Source organism: Mesocricetus auratus, unplaced genomic scaffold (genome assembly GCF_017639785.1).
Source record: "Mesocricetus auratus isolate SY011 unplaced genomic scaffold, BCM_Maur_2.0 Super-Scaffold_100691, whole genome shotgun sequence".
Lineage (NCBI taxonomy): Eukaryota > Metazoa > Chordata > Mammalia > Rodentia > Cricetidae > Mesocricetus > Mesocricetus auratus.
In genome coordinates this window covers 14475118-14480912 of record NW_024429267.1, presented here as the reverse complement: position 1 = coordinate 14480912, position 5795 = coordinate 14475118, and the positions used below count along the sequence as shown (strand labels likewise).

Genomic DNA, 5795 nt, shown 5'->3' with positions numbered 1-5795 from the left:
AAAACCCACACCAGTCCACCTTTCAGACCGTGAGGGGTGTACTAGAAAGGTGGACCCTAGGAAAAATGCCAACTGGCTTCTGTCACAGGCTCGGGACTGCCTTGAGGAGGAACTCCAGGGCACAAAAATAGTATTGGAATAGTGTCTGAATTTGGGGACTTGTATTTCAAAGCAGGTCTCTTATCTGCTGTTTTATTCATGCCCTGACTTTGCCAAGAGAGGCAAGGCCAGTGTAAGGATGATCAGATATAAAATCAACATACAGGAGGACCTGAGTTTAATATCCAGCACCCACATGGAGGCTCACAGCCATTTGTAACCCGGCCTCCCAAGTGCTGGGATTTTGAACCCATAGCAACAGGTCTGTCAAACAGAATAGATTCTTGTTCTTAGAGAGTGCTGAGAAGCAAAGGAATGAATTCCCTTGTTAAGCAATTCTCCTGCAGATGCTGATAACAAACTGGGATTCTCAGCAGTCGTGTGTACCCTCACTTTTGGTTCTAAAGCAGTTGAAGGACAATCTTAAGAGCCTAATGGAAGTCCCAACTTTACTAATGACAACAGAGATTACAGCCTGCACTTGTGACCAGGGGAGTGCCGCCAGCCAGCATTCTACCATTTTGCTCTTCCTGTGGGTAACGAGTGCTGAGCCTTCTCTATCAAAGAGGACAGCAGGGGGATGTGGGCTTCCAAGGGAGGCCATGGTCCCAGCCATCTCTGTCTGGTATGTGGGAATAAAACCAAAGAGGGCAAGGTGCAGACAGACTCAGCAAGAGGGAGGGAGTGGACAATGGACCTTCGCTCCTATCTGTCCCCAACATGGGTCACTCCTCCCCAAGGGCCAGAGCCCAGGGCAGCTTTTGTTACTTTACTGGAGGACAAAGTGTGAGCAGAGGTGGCAGAAGAGATGAGAAGGTCTACCTCAGCTAATACTGACTCAGTGTCACCCTCTCAGAACTTTTCTGAACAGGTGGGGCCTGGGAGCTTGATTTCTAACTTACTGGAACGAGACTGGCTACTAACTCTCCATGTGGCTCTGGGTGGGCGAGTGAGGGGGCCAGAGAGGACTTATGTAATTTGCAATCTGAGCTGTGGCAACTGAAACTGTTCATATCAGTTCTGGAAAGTAGACAAGTGCTGCCAAGTGCTTCCTCCTGGGAGCCACATATGATAGGACTGGAGAGAAGAAAGAAAGTGATACATATTTGTGTGTGTGTGTGTGTGTGTGTGTGTGTGTGTGTGTGTGTGTGTGTGTGTGTGCCCAAGTACTCATGCTTGCAGGCCAAGGTCAACCTTCGTAGTCATTCTTTTTTTTTTTTTTTCTTGAGACAGGGTTTCTCTGTGGCTTTGGAGGCTGTCCTGGAACTCACTCTGTAGACCAGGCTAGTCTTGAACTCACAGAGATCGCTTGCCTCTGCCTCCCAAGTGCTGGGATTAAAGGTGTGTACCACCACTGCCCGGCATTGGTAGTCATTCTTGAGGGGCTGTTTATCTTGCTTTTTGAGGCCGGGTGTCTCTCATGGGATTGTCCTATCTCCACTTCCTCAGTGCCAGGGTAACAAGCCTGCACCACCACATCGGGCCCTTTTTCTTTTTAATGTGGATTCTGGGTATCAAACTCTGGTCCTTATGCTTGTGTGGCAAGCATTTCAGTGACAGACCCATCTTGTCCATCTATCATCCTCCGCCCCACCCCCTACCTTCACACCCACTGAAGTGGACGGAAAGAAGGAAAGATATGTTCCTCCTGGGGCTGTAAGTCTGAGGGAACAGCCTGGAGTTGGGGTGCCTGAAAATGTGCTGAAGTTCTGACAGAAGTCTGAAAATAGATTTCTAATCCCCTCCCTCTGCCCTCCCTTTGGCCATAGCTTCCGCATGCCCGTCCCATCTTCCACTTCTTCCATCTGAATTAGTCAGATTCAGGCATTCCTTCATCCCTTGGCACATAGCTCATGGGTAGATGGAGGAGAAAATTTAATTAATTAAAATAGTGCACAGTGACTGCTAGGTCTCCTAAGCCACCAAAGACACATTTGTATTGTAAAAGAACAGAGTCCTTATGGGAATAAGCTCAGTGGTTGACGTTCCAGCCAGAATTCTGAAGCTGTTTGTCTGGGAATGGGAGGTAGGTCTGCTCTCAGCCCTCACAGACAATACAGCCTTCTGTGAAACAGTGAGTGAGTAAGGACCAGCCACAGACTTGGCACAGGTCAAGCGTGAAGACATAGAGATGACCACTGATTGTGTAGAATGAAGTCACTGATAACTTAAAGGAACTAGGGAAAACTGTTGGTGATACCATGTGAATTTTGTCTGCTAAGCCCCGGAGGGAAGAAAGATTCATACTGAAATAATGGGATGTTGCTTCTGAGGGGTCAGGAAAAGAAACTTTTAGAACACGGAACATTTTTACTTTAAAGAGAAGATCTTGCATGCTCTAGGCTAGCCTTGAACTTACTATGTAGCTGAGGCTGGCCTTGAACTCCTGATCCTATTGCTTCCATCTCTTGAATGTGGGATCACAGGTATGTGCCATCAAGGTTAGCTATACCCTGGGTATGTAACTGCTGAGCTTACTTCTATTTTTCTAAGCAAAACTTTAGTCTTTAACTAAGGAAAAGTTAACCTGTCCCTTGAGGCCAACTCATGGACATGTGACCTTTCTGCTGATGTAAGAACTTGGCCAGTCTAGCCAAGCACACGGTTCCTTCCTCGCCCTAGGCAATCCCACCCCTTGGCTACCCTGCTTCCCTGCTCTTGCCTCAGAGTCTTTGTTCCTCTCTGCTCACCTCTGCTCTTTAGGTTCTTATCCACCTTTCCAGCAAGGCGTCTTCTGCCTCTCAGAATAGTGTACATCCTTCAAAGCTGGCTCAAGATTCCAGCACCCCCAGCTCAAGATACCAGGACCCCCCACTTCTGATCTCGGAACTCTGAGGTTCTACCACCTTTTTTTTTTTTCCCCGAGATAGGGTTTCTCTGTGGCTTTGGAGGCTGTCCTGGAACTTGCTTGGTAGTCCAGGCTGGTCTCGAACTCACAGAGATCCACCTGCCTCTGCCTCCCGAGTGCTAGGATTAAAGGTGTGTGCCACCACCGCCTGGCTCTACCACCTTTTTATCTATCTGTCTATCTACCTACCTACCTACCTGCTTCTCTATCATCTATCTGTCCATATCTATCTATCTATCTATCTATCTATCTATCTATCTATCTATATATCTATATATCATCTATCTGTATATCTATCCATCTGTGTATCTATCTATATTTATGTATTTGTTCACCTCTGTCTATCTACCTAGCTATTTCTATATCTTTCTACCTATCTATCTATCTACATATCTATCTATCTATCTATCATCATCCTCACCATCATCCATTTATTTGTATAATACTAAGGACTGAGCTTTAGGCTCTTGAGCATTTGAGGCAAGGGCTTTCTCAATGAGCTACAGCAGCCACGGACTTCTTTTTACTCTTTGAGACCAGATTTCACTTGGTTGCTCAGGCTGATCTTGAACCCACTCTGTAGCTCAGACAGGCCTTGAACTTGTAATCCTCCTGCCTCATCTCCCTAGTATCTGTATTACATCCGGTTCCACAAGATCTGTCTGAACTTGCAATATAATAACACTCACAGTAATGATTATGGCTGTAAGAATGAGGCCTTAATATTGGAATATTGCAAAGAATGACAACAACATGCTATTACATTTGAGGGTTACAGGATTGTTGAAAAGATAAGGGATTAGCATGAATACTGCCTAAAAACAAAGGCAATGAAAATATTCATTGAGGTCCAGAAAGAATAAATTTGTTTCAGAAGATGGCAAGGCACCTGTGGTGGTTTGAAAGAAAATGGCCCCCAAAGGGAAGGGCATTAATAAGAGGTGTGGCACTATTAGGCCTTGTTGACATGGGTGTGGCCTTGGTAGAGGAAGTATGTCACTGTGGGGACAGGCATTGAGATGTCTTTTGCTCAAGTTTGGCTCAGTGTGACACTCAGAACACTTCCTGTTGCCTGGAAGCCAAGATGTAGGACACTCAGCTACCTCTCTAGCACTATTTCTGCCTACACACCTCCTTGTCCCACCATGATGATAATGGACTGAACCTCTGAACTGTAAGTGAGCCACCCCAATTAATGTTTTCCTTTATACGAGTTGCTGTGGTCATGGTGTCTCTTCATAGCAATAGAAACCCTTAGACAGTACTTTTCCATTTTGGTCTCTCCGGCTTATGGACAGCTATGTAAGTAGCCAAAAATATCACAGACTTACTTAAATCATTGAGGGTTTTGTTTTGTTTCCACAAATTAACTAGGCAGTTCTTTGTAGATGACAACATCATTTCGCAATGGTAGAAGTTTGAACACATCTGGTAGTTTCTGATTAAACGTGGTTTTGTAGAAGCCAGATGTGGTGGTGCATGCCTGCAATCCCAGCCAGCTACTCAGGAGACTGGGGCAGGAGGGGCAGGAGCTCTAGACAAGACTGAGTTACACAGTAATCTGAGAACAGCCTGGGTAAGTTAGCAAGGCTTTGTCTCAAGCACACTTGTTCTCACACACACCCCTTGCAGTGTTTCTAGTTCTTTTCCATTGCTAATTTGGCTCCCTAGTAAGATCACAGGTTTCTTCAGGGCAGGAAACCTCTACTAGAGTTTTTCATTTTGTTTGTATGTTCTCGGCTTCTAGAATGACAGCAAAAGTGTAATTGGGGCTTAGAATGTGCCTCACTGAGCTGGGGGTGAAGTTCAGTAAAAGAGCATTCCTCCAGCATGAAGGAGGCCTGGGGTTGTACACAAGCAATGAAAGAAGAAAGACTGCTCTGTGGTGGAGAGGAGAGCCTTGTGCTTGTGTGAGCATGGACGATCGAGCTTCCTGGGTGAGTCCATTCACCTTATTCGGGTAGAGGGAAAGGAGAGTGTGGAGACTTCAAAGGACTCTTTGAGATGGAAGCTTCATTACTAATCAAAAGTTCTTCAGTATTGGAATCCAGAGAGGAAGGAACAAAATATCTCTCCCTTTGGATGAACATGGTGATAATGAAGAAGGCATTCCGGGAAGGCTGGCTATACCACTGCTCATTTATCTATCTGAGGGAGAACCTGTGGAAAAGAAGGGTCTTCTCTTTCCTGGGGTTTAGCTGGAGAGAGATGGCCTGTGGGTTATCAGCCTAGCTCTGCTGTTCTTCACTGGACAAGAGGAAAGAGAGGTCTCTGCACTTGCTCCAAGCCCCATTCCTAAAGGTGAAGCTGTAGTGATATTTTGTTTATACTCTAACAAATAAAGCTTGCCTGAAGATAAGAGGGCAGAACTAGCCACTAGTTAACCATAGAGGTCTGGAGGTTTGTGCAGATAGGCAGGAAGTGAGATGGCTGGGCAGAGAGAGGAAGTGATAAGGCGGGAGAAGACAGGAGCTTGGTTTCTTTTCAGTCTGATGATTTCGTAGAAGTAAGAGTTCTAGTGTCTGGCTGCTCTGCTTCTCTGCTCTTTCAGCTTTCACCCCCTAACATCTGACTCTGGGTGTTTGTTATTAAAACCAATTAGAACTCCTGCCACATGAAGCTACTGAAGTCACTGTGCCAACAGAGTGAGAACAGATTGAGAATGTACTGACTGCGTGTCCTAGGAATGCTGGAGCTGCTGTTTGGTGTATCTACTGGCTTGTTGCCACCTAAATTTGTGTACCACAATGAGGATGTGTAGTCTGCTAACAGCAGCAGGAAGATTTGTGAAGATTTACATTTGTAAGCATAATGGATGCAACATTAAAGTTTTAGTACTTGGAGTAAA

General features: G+C 45.6%; 1 long non-coding RNA gene across 1 annotated transcript; it reads left to right on the top strand.

Annotated features, from left to right (window-relative positions):
- Positions 1 to 4005: 4005 nt before the first annotated feature.
- Positions 4006 to 5795, top strand: LOC121137623. Its single transcript, XR_005874912.1, has 3 exons — positions 4006 to 4121; positions 4695 to 5248; positions 5550 to 5795. It is a non-coding gene; the product is annotated as an uncharacterized LOC121137623 (long non-coding RNA).